We start from the raw sequence: 22,071 nt of genomic DNA on the forward strand, positions 1-22,071 counted from the left end.
ACAACCTGAGCTAAAAATTTTTGGCCTCTTCCAAATTTGAGATATCAGCAGCCCCACCTAACTTTGCATCCCTTGGGTTCTATAGGTCTCTTACACCACAAAAAGGGGAGGAAAATCTCTCATTCAAGATCACTTTTGAGCTGAAATAAACTCTAAAAGGCCCACTGAAGACAGACAAAGGTAGTGAAAAAAAGTCACCTCGCTCCGTGCTTTAGACACCAGAAAACATTTTCAGGCTGCCTGGGAAATCACTGCCCCGGCTGGGGGCTCAGACTGGTCTGCAACAGGCTGGTTCACATCGGTCACCAGTGAGTGCCAAAAAGGTACAGTGAAATAAGGCAGAGCAGAGTCCCCACCAGCTGATCCAGAGAGAAAGCACTTACCTACCCTTTCCAGAAGCAGGTGTCATAGTGAAGCTTATCTGGGATGGAACGGCATCAAAACCCCACCACCAGAGCAGAGCCAAGCCTTTTTTTTGCTGCTATTTAAGTAGGCCCGCTGACACTAGGGGATGGCCCAACCCAACCTCACAGTTTGCCCTGTTTATATAATAACGACCAGCAGAAAGACTGCAAAGAAAGACTTTTGAGGCCCTGTTGCTTGCCTCTATTAACAGCATTTCCTCATTTAGATCTCACAAGTTTCCTAGCAACATCCTTGCATGCACATTAACACATGTATTAGATCTTTCACAGGCACCTGTAGAACAGTCAAGGTTGAAAAACTTTGCTTTCATGTTGACTCTGAAGGGAAATCAATTTGCTTCAAGAAGCAAACTCCTTCAAGGCAGCAAAGGCTACCAACATGTTCAAGACACGTTTGTGAAACCATGGAGCTTAGTGAAGGGAGAACATACTGCATCTGATTTAATTATTGGCATTTTCCATGTAAGAAGGCAGTGGGTTATCCTATCCCTGCAGCTTTCAAAGGCGGGAAATGTCAATACACAGAATATGGCTATGAATTACACATAAAGAAGTCGGAGTAGCCTGAAAGGCAGACACTGGACAAAGAGTCAAAAGGAACAATAATTCACTTCTACACAACCCGTGTGAAACCTTCCACCTGTCTAGTGTCGGCCTGTTCAAGCAGCTGGATGCTAGTTTTATTTCCCACTGCCCAAGATCATGGCTTTCTCGCCCAAACCAGGTAATGGATAGGTTCACCTTCTCCAGCACCATCTCAGTGAGTCCATCATGGAGGAAGGGCTTGCCCCAGTCTGCTGGGTGGGTTCACACTTCACACTTCATGCACCAACAGCGCCTGCACACCAGGGAGATGAGGACTCACCAAGTGCCCAGAGCAAAATCTCAGTAACTAGCAGGAATTCATTCTTTGTTAAATCTCACTTACAGCAGTGACACAGGGATAAATAACGCCCCGGGCTGGGGCAGGGCAGAAATCGTGCCAAGTTCCTCATACCATTAATATATACAAGCACCTCCCAGGAGTAGCAGATCGGCAGCATTTACCTACCACATTTACTGTGTGAATAACACAGAGCAGCATAATTGGCTTGGATTGAAATCACTTGGAGGCTCCTTGACAAACAAGGGGCATTTAGGACACCCCTCAAAGTGATCAAGGCAGTCTTGAGGGCTTGGAGGTCACAACACTCCCAGTCCCCCTCATCCTGTGCTCCATTTCCCTTCTCTGCAGGATTAATTTGAACCACAATTTTTCACTTGTCTGGAAAGTGACTGAGAGCATGCTTTGAAGCCCAAGCATACTCTGCATCTTGCCCTGCTGAAGCTTCATGCAGTAGAAACATGTATGGTGCAAGAAAATTGCCTTGAGCTGAAACACACGCTGCAGGGAGAGTGTTTTGCCTTTGCGGGAAAGACAGCCTTTTCTTGCCTGTTGCCTAAAAAGGGGGTCATGAGAAACATCCCGATTTGCTGTTGCCTTTCAAACGGGGTTTCCAGCCGTGGGAAAAGCTAATGCTGGTGTGCAGAGCTCCTCCAGACTTGCGGGGAAGCTGGTGCCTCACAGGGCCGTGCCCAGCAGCGGGGAACTGGAGCGAAGCCACCGCCGGGAAGCGTGCGTGTCTCTCATTAATGCTCTCAGGCTGCCCGTTGACAAAAGCAGCAAGAGGATTTGTAATGCCTAAGCTGATCATCATCACGCTTTGAGAAAATCCCTCTTCAAGAAACAGTGTAAATAAGTAAAGTTTTACAAGTTAGCGGACTCTCCTAATTGAGTAACCATTGTAAATTAATAACATTGAAGCAAATGTGCAAAGACTGCAGACTTTCCGGAAGATATCTAATAAGGTCCAGGTTTACTAAAGTGCCCAGAGGAGCTGATCCCCAAATCTTATCGTAATTTATTGAAGCACTAATGATACCTAACTTCTAGCAGTTTATTCAAAAGCATGGGTATAAGGACAGGAGAATCATCAGTAGGTCTTCCCTCCCAACCCAGCCAGGTGCTAGTCCTTCCATTCTTACTACCTTGCAGTCCCACAGTGAAGGTTGCAGGGGGCTCTCTCCCTCCTTTTTGGAGGTCCAGTGAAAAACCATCCTTGAAGCACCCTTCAGAGCCAATGTGGAAAGTCTCAGGGGTACCTCTGTGTCTCGCTGTTCCTGCCTGAGGGCTCCACATCTCACAGAGACCACCGCCTTCCACCCTGAGCAAACACGTTTAATAGTTTAGCCTCAATAGGTGAAACATGAAAAAATGCTTGGTATTTATTGCCATTTCTGTTGCACTTTTTGCTTTGTCTTCCACTGTTCCACCCTTTAAACAACTTGGTCTCCCTGAGGAGAATCTGTGGTTGGGTGAATAATGCAGAGTGAATTTACTTTTTTTTTTGTCTTTGAATGAACTTTGTCTTTCTTTGCTCATGGACACTGACAGCAGTTCCTGCTACTGCATTCACTGTTTGAATCTATTAGGCCATCTGCACTGTATTTATTTTGACTTTAATGGCTGTGAATATTCACATGCCTTCAGTCACATGGCTCGGAGCTTGCCTACCCATAAAATTGTGCTGGTGTTATGTGCATTTAGTTGAAGGCCCCCCGCCTTTTCTCGCACTCTATAGGATTGAAGACAGCTTATGATCATCCAAGTTAAGTCTGTAAGGAAATTATGAACTAAAAAGCAGATGTAAGCCACTTTTACTCACTGACATGAGAGAGCTCAGAGAGGAGATCGAGCTGCTTTAACTAACCCAGGGCAAGGTCAAGAGTGAGAAAGGCCTCAGGCAATGGAGAGGTGCCTTCTCTCGGGTTCAACCACGCCAGTGGAAGCGCAGATGTACCTCAGCTTGCTCTTGTTGCCCCTGTGAGGATGGAGGGCCTACACACCGCTGCTAGGAGACCCGTTCACAGGAACCCTCCCAAATCTGAGCCATAGAAAAAACAAATAGATTAGTTGAAGCCATCAAAAGGGTTGATGGGAGCTAAGCTTGAGGATTTTGCACAACTTGGATGAGGGAATGAAACGTGGACAGCTTCCCCGGAAGATTGTGCAGGGGTGGCAGCTACCAACGGGGCAGCAGTGCCAGTGAGCTGGGGCAGCCATCTTTTCCACCAGTACAGCTACCTCCGCTTGCCTGTGGAGGTGTGGGGTAAAGGCAACTGGCATCACCCCCTGATCAAAACCTATTCAGATGCCAATGCAGCCCACACCACTTGCAGCAGTGGCCTGCTGTGCCCAACCCAACATCAGTGAAGGGAAGGGTGAAGAGGGCTTCCGTCAGGTGCAGCGCCCCGGTTCTTGAGCCAAGTAGGCTACACCAAGGGGTGTAAAATATGGGACAATGACCCCACCGCCTGCTCCACCTAAGCCAAATCATTGAGCCAGGCTGGCTAGTGCTGTGCTAAAGCAAGCAGACTTGTAGAACATGGACTTGTAGACATGCAGGACATGAGGAACATTTCCAATGGTCCATTAATGAAATCTCCTCCCCAAAGTCCTGGCCCAGCCTCAGTCCTTCAGCCCTGAAGCAGTCAATCTGGCTGACATGGCTGAGAAGCCCTGAGATAGCTCTGAGTGCACAGAAAGGCTCCCGGGCTCCCAGGATTTCTGTATCTTGCCAGCTCGGATGGAAAATACACTGATACACAAGATGGTGCCCAGCTCGAGAGTACCAAGGGGCTCTGTGTGAGCTTGTGTTAAAAGGCCTTAAACTTGCAGCTCTAGTCTAGCGCACCCTCTTTCTAAGTCATGGGCCATTTGGGTCAGTGAAACACACCTGATTTGTGCAAAAAAGTAGCAAAGCAGCCGTGCTGCACGACAGTCCTGGTGTGTGCACCTCTCCCAGACAGAGCAGCAGAAGGCAGCCCCAGCTCAGGCAGCGGCCTGATGTGCACAGAGAGACACAGGCAGAGGGGCATTCCCACCTCACGCAGAGTGATCAGCACCACATAAACACCCACGCCCCTTCACACGGGGCTATGGGGCTGCTTCCCACACTCACAGCTCCTGAAGCTCTCCCAGCAAGGAAATGGGCATTAGGATCCCAAGAGCAGTGATGCCCACCAAGTTCAGGTCTAAATCTATAATTCCACTGGAAACTCATCACCCAGAGGACAGGTAGACCTGCTGTGACCACAGAGAGCAAGTGTTTTGTGCAGCCTGATGACATTCAACCTAGCAGAGCAGCACCTCTAGTAAAAGAGTAGAGTGAAGGGGGAAATTAATAGATGCGGAATCAGGGACTGGTATCTGAGCCATGTTTCTCGTAGCCCCCACATCCCATTCCCTTTGCCCTCCTACACCTTGGATGTGTGCAATAAGGTTCAGATCCAAGCCCAAAGTGAGAGAGGAGGGCTCTTCCCCACAGACCAGGTCTTCTACAGCACAACAGAGCACCTTTCTTTGCACTGGCCACAACATAGCTGTGATCTTTTGAAGAACATGGAGTAGAATGGGGATGAAGGACACATTGCAGAAGACCACGGGACTGATCTCACAGGGTTGAGCTGAGCTTTGGCTGACACACATCAACGAGGATGCACTGATTGCTGCAGATCAGAGGGGCTGTCACCAGCCAGCAACAGCCCAACTTTCTTCTGCACACACAGGTACAGTGGATAAGAGGCCATGACTGCCTTTCTGCCTCCTATAACCTCCTGTCCTGGGTAATCCTGTGCCTAGACTGACTGCTGAGCAGCCCCAGGGCCTGGCACTCGCTGGTGCAGAGCAAAGAGCCCTGGCAGTGCAGGGCAGCTACTGCCATCACGGCTACCAAAGCCAGCGCCTCTGCTGCAGACAGGCCTCTGTCCCCTGGGAGAGTGGCATGGACCTCACAAAACCATCCTTCCTTCTCCTCCTCTCCACACTTCTCTCCGAGTCCCTGGTCTCTTCTCTGCTTCTTGGTGCGATGCAGCTCATGGTCCGCTCCCTTGAGGAGTCCCAGAGAAGCACATCTGCACTGAGCCCAGCCCAGACATCAGGAGTGAGACCTCCAACGCCTGCAACAGGACATGCAATCTGTGTGTTCAAAACAGGAGAAATCTATTCCTTACACACTACTAAAAGCCAAACTTAATTCTGAGCTTGGCAAGCCAGAGATACCATGCCATGGCAAGGTCTTGCTCATAATATTTAAATATGAGAAACATCCCTTTAGCAAGTAAGCGCCTGTCTGTGGTAGAACAAAGAGACTTTTTTCCAATGCATCCAGCAGAAGTGAACTTTTACTTGTTTGCATCCCCCAAGACAAACAACACAAAATATGCTCCTGAACTTTGGACGGTATTTAAGTGTCAAAGTCAGTTCACTATAAATGCAATTATATTCCAGACATGTGGCATCTGCACACTTACAAGCTAGAGGTCCCATAGGAGAGCACAAAAGAGGAAATGTTCATATAGGGGGAAATACGTATTTGCAATGCATCTGCATTGTACAGCTGCACTGTCTATTATTACACTAGCTTCTTATTTTATTAAATCAGATCACTGCAGAAAGGAAAGAATTCAGACGTGATGGCCTAATGGAACATCAAAATATGAAGGTTGTTTAAGAAAAAAAAAAGCATGAAAGCTGCCAATAATCCAACAGAATTGATTAGTGTATGAAATCACTCAAGTCAATAGATATAAAGGTGAAGGAAGCAGTGAGAAACAGCAGCTGAAGATGCCCACAGATGGAATAAAGGAGGATAAAGCAGCAAGTCAGCAGTGAGGAGCTCAGCTAAGCCCCAGAGCTCCTCGCAGCCTTACGCTTCAGGGAACCAGGACCCTAAGCCAAGGCAAATCCCAGGGCTGTCCCAGCTCTCACAAAAGTCCAGCCATGCCAGTTGCTGCTGGCTAGATCTCCTGCTGGGCTTGTTTGGGGAACAGCCCCTCACTGTCCCCTCGGTGGTTCTCCGTGCAAGTGGGCTGTGCCAAGAGCAAGTGACACAGGTCAGCCTCTTCTGCTCACAGCCATCCAGTCCCCCACCATCCCCGCCGGGAAAGCAAATCAAACTTCTCCAGGAAAGTGAGGCACCACACAGTCCTGGCTTCCCTGGTTTTCATGCTACCAGCTGGTCTAATTTCTCTTGACATTTCTCCCATAACAGCAACTGCAATGTGTCAGGATTAATTAAGCCAAACAGTGGGCGAGTCTCAAAGGAGAACACACATCTGCTGTGATGTTCCCCCACCTAAAAGCCAAGGAGCCTTTCCTGGCATGGGAAGGGGAAAAGGGAGAAGGAAGCGGGAATGGTGAGGCGTCTTCCAGCAGAAGGAGCACAGTGAGCAGCCTTGAACTGTCAGGGTTCATATGAACACCAGCATGGATGGCTACTGCACTCCAGCCTGAGAGCAAGCGCCTTGTGATTTAGCCCTTCAGACAGGCTCCAGTAGTTTTTGCAATGCATGCATTAGAGGTCTAGCAGGCAATTAAGGCCACTTCTCCCCCAATCTGAACATGGGATGGAGTCTGTTGGAAGATTCCCAATGAGAAGGTCAGAGATTGATGTGTGTCTGCGCTCTGGAGACAGGGTTGACCTTCCATGCACAGCTGAAATAGTGGCCTAGTTCTGAGGAGCACAACTATGCTTCCCAGTCTCAGGCTGGGAAGGAAAGTGGATCCCCAGTATAACTAACAACCAACACAGCCAGTGATGACAACGCAAGACGTGAAGTGCACAGCAGCTGCTTTTCGAGAAGCCAGCTCCCCCTTCCTGACTGTGGCCAGGAGAGGGGTTTGCACAAGGGTGTGTGTAGCCGTAAAGGATGCCCATACCTCCCAAGAGCTGCAACAGACAAGTGGTGGCACAGCATCCAGACACTGCTCTGGAGCCCCTTTCCCAGCTGGAAGGTGAGACGTGGATCAGCCCCTCAGCTTAGTGGGTCCCAATGGCATCAGTTTGGTCACTAACACCAAAATATGACCATTAGAAATGCTTGGGGTGTTCTCACTTCCCCTTCTTTTTAGTTGCTTCTCTCAATTCCAGCCCTGCTGCCAAACCTTTCATCCTTCCAGCATTCAGACAAGGAGCTATAGGTAATCTCCTCTCTGCTTCCAGTTCAGCACTAATTCACACAATTTGAGCCCTGTCACCTTCATCAAGGCAGCAGGTAGCTCAGTAATAAGAGAAATTCCCACAATTGTCGTAATGTTTTAAGGCAGAAAAGGTATATTTTCATAAAAAAAGAAGCTGTCTCCATAACTGGCACTACATGTAAGATAGACAAGTCATAACATCCTGTACAGATATAATTACCTAAATACTAGTGTTGGTTGATTATCAAAAATACTGATCCATGAATCAGCCTTCTGCCTGACTCACTCTGCGTGATGTCCTTGTATGTCAATATCTGGATAACCACAGAAATGCTATGCTGAATGTCTTCTAATTTTAGCAAAGATTTACATTTGTCCAAAAGACTTCACCAACAGTGTATTTGTTATCATGCTCTTAAAATTAATCCTCTCATCAGAGATTACAGAGGGAGATCGCTGCATAACCAAGGAGGCCAACTACAGACAGAACGACAAAGAACTCACTGCAAAACCTGTAACTTATTAGTCAAAACTGTTTATTAATAACTTTTGAGAAAATCCACTGGGATAAAAACAGGATTGAGACACAATTCATGTACAGAAAAAAGAGTGTTACATAAGCACTGAGCGACCGAGCCCACTTTACTAGGTAGTAATACTAGAACAACAATCTCTAAGCTGTGTTGTACAGATGTTACAATACAGGATGCTAAAGGGTTTGACCTTACTTGTCATACTCTGCATTCTTCAAGAGCTAAGACAAAATCTCAGATGAGATACCCAGCCACATTTCTGCACCCTTTCTATCAAAATAAATGTAGCTATTTGGCAGAAGGTGTACCAATCAAGCCAGAAGAGGATGGAGAATGCTTACGGGTCTGTGTTTTTTGCCTATACATGATGTTCTTGCAAATACCCACAGCTGTGGGTTCTCTACCTGGCACAGTCCTGATGTAGATTGGTCTATGTGTTATGCATACAGATATTATAATGGTGTATACCACCAATTCCAGTAAAACACTTGTGCTCAGACATTTCTAGATATACCTGGATCACAAAATTCAAGCCTGACTCCAAATCCAAGTCCTTCCCTGCCCCACCCTCGATGAAGAGCTCCATCTCTGTCAGGGCCCATAATGAAGAGGCACTACGTCTCCAGAGACACAGCATACAATTCTCAAGGTCACCGTATGTCCTTAGGCATACTCCATCTGCATCCACACCCCACAGCTTATTGCACTTTAAGCCTGTCCACATGGTAAGTGGTTTTCTAATACCAGCCATAATTTTGCACCCAGTTGGCATGTGGAAGGCTATATTAAGCCCAGACGATTAATGCCGCCTTTGCTGAGAAGCAAGAAAATAGTCTCTGTGCTATTATACTCTGTCAGCTTTCCCAAACACTTCAGGCAACTAATTCTGAGGACTTTTTGACTGAATTGGCACAAAATGCATCCTTCCCCTCTTGTTGCTTTTTAAATGCTTTAGGTTATTTTTATACTGCAGTCTCAGAGGTCGTTGGCAAGAGCATGTTCTGCCTCCCACCAGGCACTCGAGGAAATTTATGAAGACAGTCAGGTCCCATTTGTTCTGGTCATCCTCGGTGGGTTTACATGTCAGCATAATGTGAATGAGCATCAAACTGTTGCTTGCCATCAGGAGCCCCCTGGGTCTGTCCATGGGGAGGGTCTTTTGGAACAGATACAGTGGTTACTGCTTTCAATAGATACAGGAAGAAAATGCAGTCCTCGGTAGACATGAAACTGGAGAAAGGCCACCTGGAAAGAATTAAGGAAGCTCTAGGAAATCCATCAGAGCAAAAGCAGCAGAAGTCGTCATTTGTAAGATAGGCATGGTGGGTGAAAAGTTTGAGAGAAATATGTATTTATATATTCTTGACTTCTGGGACTGAATGTTTTGTGAACTCACCATTCAGAAGACATTCCAGCTCAGGACTGAGTTTCCAGATACTTTCTACATCCTCACGGCGTGAAATTAAGTGGAAGGACTGGTCTTAAATACTAAGCTGATGTTCCCAGGGAATCCGAGATTATGCCTCAATAACCACTTTTTACAGGAACTTGCTATTGTTATTATCTGACAAGGTGCACACCTAGGTGAGGTTTGCAGCTTAGGAGTGAGTTAAACTGTGTGCACTCATAGCCAGTGTGGGATGTAGGCGTCTGGACTGTGGGTACCTACAGGCGAACCGGGGGCCACATGCCTGCTTACAGTCAGCACAAAACGAGTCAATGCAGAGGCTGCAGAGGCTGGAGAGCCATTCAGCTGACCAACCGTGTCTACTTCAGCAAGAGCAGCACAGCTCTCCAAACTACACCACCCGCATTGACCGGATCTCTGCTGACTGCAGTGTCACAAATTTCCACACACCCACACTGAAGCAATGGAGTTGGAGTTAAATCCTGTTGTCAGTAAGGAGTTTTGGAAATTCACTCACTGCCAGAGGCCAAAATAAAACTAGTTTCAGTCCCTGCATGTCCAGCTGGCCTTGTGTTACCACTGTGTCCTGTTTTTCTTGTAGTTTGCTCTGACTAACATTAGGTATCTGCCTTCCAAGTGTCAACTGCAAACACAGCATGCCCTGATATCAAACATGTAGGTTGTTCTTTTGCAGACTCAGGGTGCTTTATAATATCATAACCTGTGAGACTTTAATTTCTCTGGCTCATGTCATCCAGGTAATGGGGCTTCTGCAATTCTGAACAAAAGTCAGTCCGAGGGCAATCAGTCAGACCACTGATTTGTATGCACAAAATGAGATGTTCCTCAACAGCAACTTTTTGACAACCACTAAACAGGAGATACAGTTGTACAGAAGTGAGAACTGGAAGTTTAAACTCCCCACTGTAGATCAATTGTCTCAGCAACATTTCTCTTGTCCACAGAGTTGCCATCTCCTAACCCATAAGCACTTTCCATATGCACGCTGTATTTTGCTGGCTGTCTTCCCATGAGCTTTGTGAATAGGCAGTTCCAGCGGTGCAAGCTCCTCACTCGGAACAGAGAGGGTGTTGATGAAAGCTGCTTTCAAGTCTGTTCAATCCCCCTTGGATCAAATGATGTTTGGGAGACAGAAGACCTTCTGTTGCAGCAGTTAGAACAAAGTTATTTGTTTTACTGTGGTTTACGATGTCACCGCAGTCATGTGTGGAATACAACTGACAAAAGGGCCTGTGCCACTGCTGTTGTACACCACCATTTCAGCAGGAATCCTAGAATCTGTGTTAGTTCCTTGGTGCCTGGCCTTCAAAAAGGCCCACAAATAGGGTGATTAAACCTGTTATCTCTGCATCTGCTCCTAAGATCTTTTTCTTATGGAGAGAGTTAGCAGCACACTTTCTACAGCATCCAAGTGGCTAAATTTTCCAGTCCTGGACAATGTAATTTCTGATAAAGCTACGTTTCCCACGCAGAAAACAAGAGAAGAGCAGTAAAGATATTATTCTCTTGCCATCCAAGATGTCCTAACATCAGAAGTAATCGTGTACTCAGTCTTCCTCATTCCTGACAAATTCTGAATTGACAAAGAGGTCCAGGGCCCCGTCCTCCACTCTTGCTGGATTGCAGGGCTACCTTTTCAGCTCAAGAGCTTACTGGTGGAAGCTCCTGGGCGATCGGGTGTTTTATGTCTGAAGACTATTGCATTTACCATTCCCATAAATAACACAATAGAAACTTCAATATGATAGATTGCATCTTTTTTTTCAGGCAGAAGATCACACCCAATTTCATGATTTATACAAATGCAGAGTAGGCATTTGCCTTGTAAGCCAGACGACCATTATGGAGATCTTTTCTCTCATCTTGTTGGAAAGCTGAAAGGCAGTCTATTACAAAATCAATACCCAGGCTTTGGCAAAGAGGGAGGAAATAATCTGTCCTCCATATCCTGGCTGGATAGGACAATATACTGACAAGGTGGATAATGACAATGAAACACTCAAATAGTTGCTCAGTTTGGGGGGTGCCAGAGCCTCTACCACTCCAATGCTTTGGGAACAGGTTACATAGCTGGCAGGAAGGACACCGTTGAAGCTGCTCCTGCCCTTTGGAGGGGGATTGATTAGGATAACTTCTCAAAGTCTGTTAAGGCCTACAGTTCAGTAAAAACTACAGGATCTGGTTGGGATCAAAGCCCCACAAGCAAGCATTGGTAAGCCAGGCCAGATGGGATCATGGATGCATTAGCCTGAGACTCATGGCCCATGCTGCACTGACTTCTGCGTTCCAAAATGTCTGCTGGAGACAGTGGGAGTTTGGATGCGCAGGAAAGTAGGACTGGTCCTTGATATTGAAACAGTGAGAAGCTCCTAGGGTTTTGGTTGAGAAGAGCTCTCTGCCTCACACAAAGACATTGCAAACCCCTTCACTTGAGCTACTTGATGCAAAATATCTCTGCTCATTGGTGCTGGAGCTGCTAAATTAAGTGTGTTACTTTCTATAAATCCTTCCTGTTGTCAGTGGGTTGCCTCTTACTTATGGCCATTGTCCCTTTTGTTGCTACCAAGGAAAGAAACATAGCAGAGAGCTTTTGTTTAATGAGCCATCACATTTAAACATCATTTGTCTCAGTTGTTTTCCTTTCCTCATCTACCTTTGCTCATTAAACTCCACCCTGCTTGGCTGTTAACAGCACAATCATGGGGAGCAATAGCATCACGAGATTCCTTGTACCAGCATGATGCTGCTACCCCCGCTGCTTTCCCCCTATTCACCAGCTCTGATGGGTTTGTGCTTGCCTAGCATTAAAGCCAGGGTAGCAGCAGTTTCAGAGCCAGCTTACTCCAAAGGCTGAACAGCTGGAACTGTGCTTTCCCATATGGAGCAGTGTTTCGGATGGATTTTCTTGGTGCTGCCTGTGACGTTCACCTTGTCCTTTAGCACGTCTGTCTCAGACAGTCGCCAGCCCCTTTCCTCCACAGAAGGTGTGGGGCAAGGGAAAGAGCCGTCAGTCTGTTCTGTCCAGATGGCACATCAGTTGTGGCAACACACAATGGGGACCGGGGACAAAACCAGAAGTGAGGTAGAGGAGTGGTGTTTAAGCCCCTCCTGCAGCACTGCAGGAGATCCGGCAGCATAGAGCTTCTCCTGTGCTCCCTTCTCTGGCCAGGAACTGCAGCAGTCCTAAAACAGACAACTGGGGGAAGCAGCAGCCTCACCAACAGGGAAAGGCTTTGGGGTAAAGGAGCTGCTTGCTCCAGTCGCTCTAAGGCTGACAGATCCTAACCAGAGCTAGAGACATCAAAGGCAGCTGTGATCTCCACAGTTCTCACCTCCATGTGCATGCTTGAATTTGAGCCAAAAAATTACCCTTATATTCCCAAAAGTCTTGCTGTGTCAGTTTGGGGAAGGAAGGATACTCCCATTGATTCTTACCATTTTTAGCATGAAGAGCTATAATGTAAACTCAGAAGCAGTGTCTGTTGCCTACCTTCATGGTTTAGGCTGCCCATCTCTTCTCAGCTGTCTAGGACATGCGGATCCTGATGGGTGGCACTTTTCTGTGAGGACCAGGAGGCTGCAGCAGTACCCAGCACCACCTGTCGTTCACCACGTTATCTGAGTGAAGGACCATGTGTGATGAGTTTAATCAGCAGTTCACAGCAGCTGAGTAAGTCAGGGTGCCAGTGGTGGAGCTGTCACTCTTCTGGCTCATGGGCAAACAGCTGAGTCTGGAATAGCCATGAGTGGGACTGTGACCCTACGGTGTCAATGAGGGCCTCGTTAACCCTGTGAGAAAGGCAGATCCTCAAAGGAAGCAGCCACGTCCTCCCATCTGCACCACCAACAGCTGGCTCTGTATGTTTCTGGCCTGTACCAGTCAGATTATTTATGTGGGATCTCATCAGAAGGTAAATCAAAGACCATCAGTCCAACAAAACAGGGAAGACTGACCCTGAAGAAGACATTTATGAGAACATACTGTAGCCTCAAATCCCTGTTAGAGCTGGTCAAATTTGAGGCTTCTTCCCGGACCACTAGGAATACTCAGCAGACACCCTGACCTGCCATCAGTGGGGAGGTTAACATCAACCACAAATAAAGCCCATCTGCCCTTTCTCCAGTCATTCAACCTTCTGGTGAGCTGGACCAGACATTTTTGGCATGTGCATGTATCTGCTCTTTGACCACCCACTGTACGGCAACTCTGCCTTGGCCTGTGGGTAACCCTGAGCACCCCTTCTTGGGCTTAACTGGCCATCATAACTATAAGGCTCAGCAGCTGAAGTATTCCTTTGGTGGAGTGAGGAGCCAAGAGTGAGGAGCACTTTTCTAACTGGTGGCAGGTGTGCTTCTTTGTCACCACCCAAACCACCACCCCACATGTGTGCACACACAGTGCTGAGCCCGTCTTTCCCAAGGCAGACAGGCTGTGACTACTTTCTGCAGATGCTCGGCCTCCGAAAGGCAGAGCTGAACAGCTACTGCTTCAGGACTTAACCCAGGGAGCTCTGTGAGTGGGGCTCTGGGGCTCAACCTCCTTCATAAGACAAGACTACTCCTGTCTTACAGAGGGGCAGAGGTGCTGCAGCTCCCCAATACTCACTAGATGTTCCTGGTCTTCCTTTCCCCTTTTTCCACCCATCTAGGGTGGAAACACTCTTCCAGACTTGTTAATTGTTCTGTGTACTTTTCCTTCGCAGAGGAAGAAGGTACTTTCATAACATCATGTCTGACACTGGCACAGAAGAACTGAGCCCTCTTTTATGAAGCGTTTGATCTAGAGCCAGGGAAGTCTTTCTTGCTCCTCTTTGATTCTTGTTGTCCAGATCCAACGTATTCTTTTAAAGCTACACTCTTTATTCAGCAATAACCTCTTGGTTTTGTTCAGTGTGGGGAAATTTTACCAGTGTAAACTAGGTTATGAGACTGCAAACCAAGTAGCTTTACTGGTAAGTATATGGATAGAAATTCCTTACCCCTTTTGTTTTAGTGATGTTTTGGAAGAGGCTTAAATTAAACCAAAAAGTCATTTATTCTAAAAGAATACCTGCAGGGGACATAAACCAATAGCGCCTTAATTATGCCCGTATGCTCATTTTGATTGCTTTAATGTTTCTAATTACAGTAGTAACACTTCTTCCGTTTGACAAGTCAGGAAGACAATTTGGCTCAACCAAGGAGCATGGGTTACAGGAGATGTACATCACCTTCCAAAATGGCTTGCTCCTGCCAGCATGGAAAGAAAGGATGCTCTCAATGGCATTCTCTTATTTCAGCCTGCTCTTCCTTTGGGGCACTGATGGGGTAGCATTTTCAGTGACAATGCAGTGGCAATGAAAACGCTGCTATTGCCACTTTTGGCAAGAAAACTTTGTGGACATATGCAGAATCATAGGAAATAAAGCTGAAAGAAACTGCAAAGAATGATCTCTGCTTTCCTTCTGGGAGAAGACAAGATCCTTTCAGTGTGTTCATTCAAACTTCTCTAAAGCAGAAGGCCCTGAGCCATTTATTCCTGTGCTTTATTAATGTACCATTAGTAAAGGCTTCTTAATGTGTAACCTGTTTAAGCCAATTACATATTGTCCTATCCTCCAGGAGACACAGCACCTATTACTTCTTCAAAGCACATTAAGGCCAACACGAATTTAACAGTAAACACTGGACTGTGAGTGAGGTATCTTAAGACTGACACTTGTGTACATCTGGATGGAAGCCACAATTTTTAAGGGGTCTCCATAGACAGTATAAAGTGCTAAAAAACTTCACTGCGGAAAATTTTAATCCAATTTGCTTAGATGGAAGAGAAGGATGGGACCTTTTTCCTAATGCCTGCAAAAATGTGTTTCTCTTACCTCCAGAAGAATGTTAATTCAGATCCCTTAATAACAGAGTCTGGAATATAATTTAATTGGTAAGCAATAGGTGATATTTATATCTTAGTAAATTTAATCCTAAGTATCAGCCTCCATTTGAATGCTAGAAAGCTTTGAGTTCAGTGCTACCTAGCACCCTCTAGAAATATCCTGAGTAGAATGACCTCTGTTGGTGTTCTTTTCCAGCACATCCTATGAAATGGTACCTCCAGTCTCCAAGGAAAAGGTCAGTGGGAAGAGGTTACACCCAGAGCTAACAGCACACCAAGCTAAAATCTACTCCAAACTCAAGAGCTGGGCCGGGTCTTACAAACTAGAGTGTACTGCGCCATGCCATTCATGGTGAAGCAGATGAGATCTTCCAAATAGTGACCCATTTCCAAAAGCCAGCCTCTGAAAGGCCAGCATCTCCTCCAGATGACAATCCTGTTTCTCCCTCTATGTCCTCTGTGCCACAGATATTGCTCCTGTATGTTTAAATTTGTGTATTTCATATATCCCCACATATATTCCTCTCCGTTACATTAATTCTCCATGTATTTAGTGAAGAGCAGTGTGGCTGTACCTCCCTCCTATGCTCCCCCCCAGCCTCCAACCTATCTGTGAGAGACAGCTTGAACCAGTTAGCATCTTCATATTTAAAAAGACCTCAGTGGATTGTCTTCCAGGAATTGGATGTGGGAAGAGTTTCTAATCTCTCAGCTTCAGGAGAGGAATGCCAAAGATTTAGGCACATTCTCATGGCTAGACAAGGGTTTTGTCACCATGCTGAGTCAAGACAGCCCATCTAAAACAGCAGCAAGGGAAAGCGAAGGGAAAAACCCACAGAAGCCAACAGAGTAATGCTTCAGAGAAGTGTATCACTCTCTTTTGTAATCAGTTCAACCTCATTTTTAGTCTTAGACCCAGACTCTGCATGTGCTCAGGTCCAAACACAGAAACCTCTTTATTTCCTTCTTGAAAACACTGAACCCATGTCTTTTAAGGTCAGTGGGCAAACTCCTCTGGAGTTAGTGCTCTCTTTTCCTGGTTCATTCTCTAATGCCCCCTTTGACCACATCCCAAGAAACTTGACAGTGTCCATCCTGCTCCCTTCCACCCACCATCTCAGAGCACCACCGCTTCCTAGCCATTGGCGCCCTCTGCTCCCAGCAAAGGACATCGGGTCTGATTTCTGTAGGCATCAGACCACTCCTGGTTCTGCAGAGGACAGTAGTTATTCACAGTCAGGTGGAACACGTACTCGTCCAAACTCTGCAGGTTAGGACATTCATGAAAGTTAAGGTAAATTAACCAAAGATGTGAAATGAATGCGCATGAATTAAAGAATGTTAAGCCCCGCATGGACATTCAGGAATAAAGTGACTTTGCTTTCCTTTTGTTTAATTGTCACCACAGTGAAACAAGGCCATTTTCCTTCTGTATCAGAGCACCCACACAGAGGTTTAATGCACTTTGACTTCTGCACATTAACTCACACCTCACACTAATTTGTCTTAACTCCCCATGTAAACAAGCCCTCAGAGGACTGTTTTTTTCCTCTCTCATGTGACAGTTCACTTTATCACAAAGTGAAATGTGTTGGAGAAAACTATTTGCAGTGACTTTTCCCTCAGTTGTGCCTGCAGTGACATCTTTGTTGTGAATTGCTGCAGAACTTCTTCCCCGGCCTAAGCTTGTCTGCTTTTTTCCTCTTTAAAACACCTATATTAGAACAGCTTATAATTAGTAAAGCAGTATCCCCCCTACAAGGCAGATAGGGAACTGCTGGCCTGGTCTACAGGTGGGGTATGGAGCTGATCCAGGAAGATTAACTGCTGGGCTCTGGGTCACACAGGATAACTGCAGCTGAGCATAGCAATTGTCTAAACCCAAGCCTCTTTTTCCCCTGGAAATGTCTCTTCTCTTCCCCTCAGTTGATTTTTCCTCATTAGAAGTAGTCAATGAGCTTCTTAAAACCCCAGGATCACGCCAGTTGTGTGGGAAAGAAAAAAAAGAAAAATTACTGCCGTCTGCATGACTCCTGCACAGGGACAAATCTTTCCCTCCCTCCCTTCTCCTCCATCCCCCCTTCTTAAGAATAGTAGGAGACCTTCACATTAAGATACTGAACCCATCACAGTTGGAACACACAAAGCCAGAGTGAAAAGGGAGGTGATGGAGGCTGAGACAATATATTTTTAGTCATTTCAATGAATTATGGAGACATGAAGTTGATAATTTATTGAAGGAGGGAAACGGGGGACTCTATGTAAATGTTTTCAGATGAATAATTAATGTGGCTTTCTAGCATCAGGGGGTCTTTAATTAAAGCCTCTGTTAAACAAGGCAAGGCAGACAGGCCCAGCTCCTTGCAGCAGCTAATTGCACCTTTCCCATGTACGGATACAATTCAGAGATGAAGCATCATTTGCATCAACTAAGAAGGACAGATCCTACGTAATGTGAGTGGCAGGAGGCTGTGGAGACCAGCTCAGCGACCCCAGGGCTGAGGTGGTTTGCATCACGTTTTAAATTAGCTTGTCATATAGGCCAAATAAGTGGCTCTGGGGAAGTGAAGACGGAGGGGCCACTCTGGCCACAAGGCCTTGAGGAATGCAGAAAACCACTCACAACCGTCCGTGGATTACAGCCTCTTCAAGAGGGACCTACTGACAGGGCTGTGCAGGGTCTGGCTGTCACTGTGCGACGCATTTGCCTTCCAAAAGCCTGTCCTGTACCACGCCTGCCTCACTGTCCCATGGCAAAAGGTGGGTTAACAGCAGAGGGGAGCACAGCAACAAGGCAGCGTTTGCAGGGTGGAGTGACAAGGCAAACCTGTGTCTTCTTGCTACCCAGCTGCTGCCCTTATCCCCAGCGTCCTCCACAGGGCACCACTCCCCCAGTTTAACATCATTGCCTGGACTCTCCCTTCCTTCAGGGATTTCACAGCTGGTGGGGAGGGGACGGGATGAAGGTTCACTGTGGACTCCAGCCAGAACAGAGCATCCCCTCCCTCCGGTGCCACGTGGTGGTGAGACAAAACTGAAGCCTTCTCCCTCACAAGGGTTCGGCCTCCCAGGAGGTCTACGATTATTTCCCAAGGGAAAGCATAAAACCATGATAGCTTCAGGAATTAGAATGGGACAATTAAGGAGTGACAGAAACCACCCCAGTTAATATCACTGAGGACCTTCTAGTAAAATTCCAAATTTGGCTGCTTTAATCCCCTGGGGAAGAGCAGGGAAGTTTCCAAATGGGGGACAGTCTCCTTTTCCTGGAGAAGGTTCTCTAAATTAGACACAGATTAATTAGTTTTGACACCTTGGCAAAGAATCAGTGTCTCACATTTTTCATTTATTTTTATCACCAATAACATTCATAATAACATTATAAAGTGAGGAAGGAACAAGACACAGCTGAAACTTTATTTTTCATAGAAAGGGTTAAATCTAAAGTGGGCTAAACAGGTTCCCAAAGCAAATATTTCCAAACACAGAAGCTAATAATGTGTTTCTTTCCTGCACTGCCAAAGGTAGGCCTGAAGGACACCTCAAGGAGTTACCTAGTCCATGCCAGTCATCTGTGAAAGAGGTTTGCTTAACCTGCTACAGGTATCTCTCCACTTTCTGAAGCCATACTTGAGGCACTCCCTTTTGGCACTGAGCACAGAGACAACCTGGAGAGCATCCCCTCAAGAAAGGGGGGGGAACACCCTTTCTCTGCAAACACCTCAGATTTCAGGAAGCACCAAATCTTTGGGATCTGTGAGCACACGTTTTCTGTTTGCCCACACCGATGCTCTTGACAGGTCTGACGTGCGCCTGCGAGCTGAGTGAAGGTTTACTGCTGTGTTTTCTGGAGGCAAGCACTGCAAGGTGGTCTTGGAGGATGCACTCGGAGCCCCTGCGAGCAGCTACGAGGCTCTGCTGCTCTCTGCTGGGAAATGCAGGCAGAGCCCCAGCAAGAGGCCGTGCTGGGGGAAGAGCTCGGATTTGCCAGCATGCTCTGGCTTGGTCTCTGCACGCAAACCCTCAGAGCTGCCTGTAGGAAAGCAGACACCTTGGTGCAGTCTGCTCCTCAACGCTGGTGTTGGAAGTGGGCCCACATCAAAGGTGTAGGAGCAGCCTGGGCGCAGGTCAGCAGCCCCAGCCTGCCCCTCTTCCCCGCACATCCCAGCCCTCTCTACCTCGTCCGCCGGATTTCTCCACATTGCTCTGTCGCACTTACACCTGCTCTCCTCCCAACAACCCTCTGGATGTGGGGGGCAGAGCAGTTACCCCACCATACAGGTAAGGAACCAACACGCGGGGCAACCGTGCGACCCACCCGGGGTCACAGGGCAGCACCTGGATGCGCAGAGATGCCTCTCCAAGGGCCCCAGCCACTTCCCTGCAGCCTGTTTGGGTTTTTTTTTGATCATTCTTCTGTGCCACAAAGCTGCTCGTTGCTCTCCAGACCTCAGGAAGGCTTTAACTACATATGGCTGCAACGGAGCAAAACCACAGGTCAGGGAGTCTCGGAGCCAGAGCGCGAGGCTGTGGCCTCGGGTACCAGCCGGGCTGCGGCAGCCTCATGCATTGCGCGGGAGCTGAGCTCGCTGCTCCGGCCAGCAACCTCAGTCCGGGAGGAAGCCCGAGCCCTGACAGCAGCTCATGCACAAAGGAGGGGAACAAATGCCCCAGGTTGGTGCCGACCGGGTCCCTCTGCCCCTTTAAGCAATGACGTTTCATTTTCCGAGCGTTTCATCTCATGCATCTCATTATGATTTTCAAGTACTGGATGAGGTGACAGGAGTTTAAGATGGGCATTTTCAGGATTTGGCTACTTTATATATGTATTTACAGCTCAATAAAATAAGAAGGAATATTCAAAGTGAACAGACTGTGTAAAGTGATTTGTTCCAACTCTTCACTGCAGACTTGCAAGAAACCAATCAAAGAGGCTCGGGAGTGGTTTGAGCGTAATTTATTAACCCAAAAGGCGCCGCATTGTTAACCAACATTATTTATAGTGAACAGCTCAACCATCTCCACTGAACAACTGTGTGATACTGCAGGGACAAATGCAATGAGTTACTACGCAGATAGGACAAAACCAGCAGCAGATCTTTGTTACAGCTGTTAGAAAAAGTGTCCCCAGGAGACAGACACTGAATCTCTAATAGCTATCTTATTTCTCTGACAATTTATTTAAGTTTTAACTTAACAGCAGGAATGATAGTCACAGTTACACAGTGACTCCCAATAAAGGAGCGTATTGCTGATCTGCAGCTGGTGTTTTCTTATTTATTTCAAAGTCTTTAAGTTCCAGACTTAGCATATGGTGCCATATAAATAATGATATAATAATACGTTTTTGCTTTCCATGTGCCTGGATAAAAAAAAAAAAGCTATGTGATTTATGTTACATGAGCATTGTATTTAAGGCATTATTTTGCTCAGAATTTTTAATGCATTTAAAATGCATCTTCTGCTTTTTGTAATCTGTTCTTTTGAAAGAATAAACAGAGCAGTGATGTTTATTTAATGGAGTCATTCGTCTTACTTCCTTGTACAAAATCCTAGCTTTCCAGACCCAGCAGCCAGTTCCCTGCAGTAGGCAGTGGGGTTGGAAACAGAGAGGTCTGCTGTTTACCGATGAGGTGCAGATGAAAGAAAGACATAGGGCTCAAGATTTACCCACAGCAGGATGTTATTTGAAGCCAGCAGGCAGCTGAGAACTGCTTAGTCCTGTTCAGTAAAGGGTGGAGAGGAGAAACCCATGGGAGAAGTTTGGCAGGGAGTCATGCTGTGGAGAAAACAGCACAGGGATGGCTCAGCACACAACCACCCATATACACACAACTGAAAGCAGGTGCCTGCTTCAGCTAAAACTGCATCTGCAGTTAGTAGAGCACACACAGCCCCCCTGAAGTACAACAGGGATCTAACAGTTTACAGCTTTCTTTTTAGACCCTCGATAAACCAGCTCTGTGAGCATTACAGCTGTGCAGAAATATCCAGCTACAGGGTGGGGAAGATCTCCTAACTCACACCTCAACTGTTTCTCAACATTGGTGTCTTAGTTTCCAGACTGACGGGCAGCAAGACCTCATCAAGCTAAAGTTTCCTCACAGCTACAAGGGTTGCAAATGGGAGTTTAAACATACACAGAGCACTGCAGAAGAGAGTATTTCTAAGGCGTGTACAAGACAAAACAGTAGATATTCTGCCTACAAACTTAAGCCTGCTCCATTGGGCCACAGTTCATAGAGGAAATATGTCAGGGTCTACAAATCAAAGACTGACAATTCCAAGCAGCAGGCTGTATACTGAACCCTCTCCCACCGTGTAAGGATGGGATAGTCACTGGAGGTTAAAGAAGTCAGATCCTGAAATCTCCCTGAGAGTCCACCCCGCCAACTGCCTAAGACTGTTCAACAATTTTACAGATTTTACCAGGCATCTTTCAAGACCTTTCCACAGACCAAAAATAACCCCACACTCAAAAGGCCAGCATTCCCATGCTGTCCGGGACCATCGCAATCACATGGGAAAGTGGGAGAGGCAAGATGGGCTCAAAGGAGTTGAGTAATGACCTGGCATCCCATGAGTGCAGACAGCAGTGCTCCCGTGTGAGAGGATCCGAGTGGTCAGTGTGCCTGAGGATACAGAAAATGCCGGCACGAGGGTAGTACTGGAGCAGTGAGGAAGCCACTTCTCCTAAAAGGTCAACAGCGTAACCCGAAGAACACATACACAAACTGAGCTGCTCTGAATGGAAGTGACATCTGTTAGTTTAGCACAGGCTTTGAAGTCCTGTA

The sequence above is a fragment of the Tyto alba genome, unplaced genomic scaffold (assembly GCF_018691265.1).
Source record: "Tyto alba isolate M040663 unplaced genomic scaffold, T.alba_DEE_v4.0 Super-Scaffold_14, whole genome shotgun sequence".
NCBI lineage: Eukaryota > Metazoa > Chordata > Aves > Strigiformes > Tytonidae > Tyto > Tyto alba.